Here is a 3541-nt window from a genome sequence, read left to right as displayed (position 1 = left end):
TATTCCCATGGTGACATCATCCTCAACCACCTCCTCCTTACCTGAATCATTGGTTGATTCTTGATGCAACACAAGGGAAGCTGCGGCTTGTCCCCTCCCCAGTTCAGGAGTCCCCCGAGCCCAGACCACTGGGTGATGTACCCTCAGGCTGTGTGTCCCTTAGCCCTCGTTCACACCTGAACGTTTTGTAGCGCGTTCTACGCTCGACGAACGCTCTACAAAACGCTCAAAAATATAAATCCCATTGTATTCAATGGTCTGGTTCACACCTTGGCGTATTTCCGCCCGTCCCTAACGCGCTACAAAACGGCCCACGCCTGAAAAGGTACAGGTACTACTTTGGGCCGTTTTTGTTGCGCGTTTCCATTGGGATACAGCCAAGTAGCCTTCGGAAACGCGCGTTTGTCGCGCGTCTTTTTTACCGCGATTGGCGGTAAAAAAACGCGTGACAGTCGCGCGACAGACGCGCATATGCAATACGCCTAGGTGTGAACGAGACCTTAGAATGGTGCATTTGTTTTCCCCCGAACTGACATTCGGACAAAAATGAGCAAATTCCGAAATTCAGATGTATTAGAATATCCGAATGGGAAAATAACGAATTCGGGCGTATGCATCCGAATTTTGTCCGAATGTCATTCGGAATGAACTGATATGTTGTTAAAACAAAAAAAAACTGTAGCCCCCCTCCAAATTCATACAAGACCCTTTAGCTATGGTAGGAATTTTAGGGAGGACCCCATGCAAAAAAAAAAAGCGTGAGATCCCCCAAAATCTCTTATCAGACCCTTGATGTGAGCAGTGAGCTTAAGTGCCCCCCCCTCCTGTGCCACACCAGGCCACTTGCCCTCAACATAGGGCAGGGTACCCATGTTGATAAAGACATGGGCCTCTTCCCTGGCCCAGAGGTTGTGGGGGACTGTGGACAGGGGGGCTTATCTGGGTGCCCCCATGCCGCTCCCCTTGTGAATGAGTAAGGAGTAGTTGTTACCCCTACTCATTCACCAAATAAACACACCACACATGTCCTTTATTAATATCAAACCCCTCCCCCCCCCTCAAAAAAAATGTCCCTCAATGTAAATCCATCGTCAATCACAATGCCCGCCCCTACACTGACCTGACCAATGAAAAACTCCCCGTCGCCCGCCGTCTCGTCCACACTCACTGGTAATGACAGCTCTGCTCTTGAATGTAAACAAAGGGGTGGAGCAAGTCCATCACGGTGACGTCACCACGTATGAAAATGATGATTATGTAAGTCATGTTAGGTATCGCCGCGTGCACCGGAGTGAGAGCAATAATTCTGGGATCAATATTCACAGTTACCTCTAAACTGATGACCTGTACAGGCTTTTAAAGCGTCGCCTATGGACAATTTGGGGTACCGTATTCTGACACCGTTTCACCGGCGCACTCAACTTTTAAGCTTTACATGTTGGATATCCATTAACTCGGTGTAACCTCATCTTTTATATTTTACAAAAAATTGGGTATTATATTGTGTTTTTGTGCACTAAAATGAACTTAAGTCTATTTGTAACGGAAATGTTCGGGTTTGATAAAGAGTTGCTCTAATATCGTGCAACATAACATTGTGCACCTGCCGCCATTTTATTGCTCAGGGTCCGTGCGTTCAGGAAATATATAATTGTGGGGAGGGTTCAAGTAATATTCAGGCCTAAAATGTGGATTATAAAGTGTGTGCAAAAAAAAATGTGGAAGCGGATCTGGTAGCGAAAGGGTTAAAGGGCTGTTCTGCCCCGGACTGAGGACGCTAGTTTGTGTCCTCCCGTTACCCTAAGGAGAACTATGGGGAAAAGCACTGACCCCATAGTTCTCCTTTAATGTCACTTTAAGTCTGTGGCAGCAAAAGGGTTAATTCCCAAGCCAAACTAACAATTGTAACGTTGATTTATGTAAGTGAAGGTAAAAAGATTTCATTCCCATACCGGGAGTCGAACCCGGGCCGCCTGGGTGAAAACCAGGAATCCTAACCGCTAGACCATATGGGAAGTCATGAAACTCAGGCTCAGAATTTCTTCTTTTGTAGAAACCTTCGGCGGGATTTTCTGTGTTTGGAGCGGAAAGCAGGAAGCGTGCGCCGTGCTTCTCATCGTCTATAAAACAGATACAGACACAAGATTGTGTTTATTTACTCGCTGTAACCGGGTAATATTGTTGCCTTTCTATGAGACTTTGTTACATTTGGTGTCTCCCCTCCAATGGTGGCACCCGGGTGCAGGCTGCACCTCCCTTGTGATGCCACTGACCTCAATCCATTGTGCGCACATGACATGTCACTCCTCCAATCACAGAATTCTTTCTGCTGTATGGAATACGGAAGGCGTAGCTTTAAAAGCCCCGTACGGGTCACCGGTGTAGAGTTATCCATGAATGTGCCGTGAGGCTCTTCATCTCGGGGGCGTGGTCTCGAGCCCCACCTTCTACTTTCAGTGTCCATCCAAATACCACGTCCTCCTAACTGATCATAAACTGAATGATTGATCTCACTCTGGCGCACTTGGGGATTCCTAACATGTGTGGCGCAATCGTTGTTTTCATACATAGGCACATCTGACGTGTGTTTACGTCAGTATGTGTGCGTTCGCAGGGGTGGGGGACCTTAACCACTTCCAGCGGGTTCACATAAATACACTTAATTCGCTGGAAGTGGTTATACCGCTGCTGCTGCCGTGCTCTTGGTACCGTCTTAAACAGCATACAATTGCTGTTTAAATACAAGCGATCCGGCGTCTGTACAGGAGCCGGGTCGCTTGTACTGTGCGGCGCTGTGTGTGTCCCCGCCGCTACTAGGTGTCGCCACCGTGCGGGGCCGGCATGGCGGGTCTCCCCTAACAGATCGGAGGGAGATCAGCAAGCTTCCAGCAGCTGAGCTCTCCTCCGATCACTGGACCCGGAAGCGACGTGCATTACATCACTTCTGGTGTCACTGGGCACTGTCTCCGGCTCTTAGCCCTCGTTCACACCTGAACGTTTTGTAGCGCGTTCTACGCTCGACGAACGCTCTACAAAACGCTCAAAAATATAAATCCCATTGTATTCAATGGTCTCGTTCCCACCTTGGCGTATTTCCGCCCGTCCCTAACGCGCTACAAAACGGCCCACGCCTGAAAAGGTCCAGGTACTACTTTGGGCCGTTTTGTTGCGCGTTTCCATTGGGATACAGCCAAGTAGCCTTCGGAAACGCGCGACGGTCGCGCGACTTTTTTTAAAAAACGCACGACGGTCGCGCGACAGACGCGCATATGCAATACGCCTAGGTGTGAACGAGACCTAAGAGCCAGGAGATGAAGCTGGGGGACAGATCTCTGCTTCCTCAGCTTCTTTGGGGTCCCTAGGTGACATTGGGGGTCTGAAAGACCTCGGATGTCTCCATAAAGAGGACCTGTCACACCCTATCTACCATTACATAGGGCACTAGTTAGCCCCCTATGTGATAGCAATAAAGTTGAGTGAAATAAAAAAAAGATTGTAAAAATTAAAGTAACATTAAAAATGCAAAAAAAAGGTTAAAGTC

The 3541-nt window shown here is 48.3% G+C and overlaps 1 non-coding gene across 1 annotated transcript; it reads right to left on the bottom strand.

Moving 5' to 3' along the window:
• Positions 1-1943: 1943 nt before the first annotated feature.
• Positions 1944-2015, bottom strand: TRNAE-UUC. Its single transcript has one exon. It is a non-coding gene; the product is annotated as a tRNA-Glu (tRNA).
• Positions 2016-3541: the final 1526 nt, after the last annotated feature.

The sequence above is a fragment of the Nanorana parkeri genome, unplaced genomic scaffold (assembly GCF_000935625.1).
Source record: "Nanorana parkeri isolate BGI_ZX_2015 unplaced genomic scaffold, ASM93562v1 scaffold2229, whole genome shotgun sequence".
Classification (NCBI taxonomy): domain Eukaryota; kingdom Metazoa; phylum Chordata; class Amphibia; order Anura; family Dicroglossidae; genus Nanorana; species Nanorana parkeri.
Note: the sequence above shows the minus strand (reverse complement) of the source record. Positions and strands in the feature narration are given on the sequence as shown.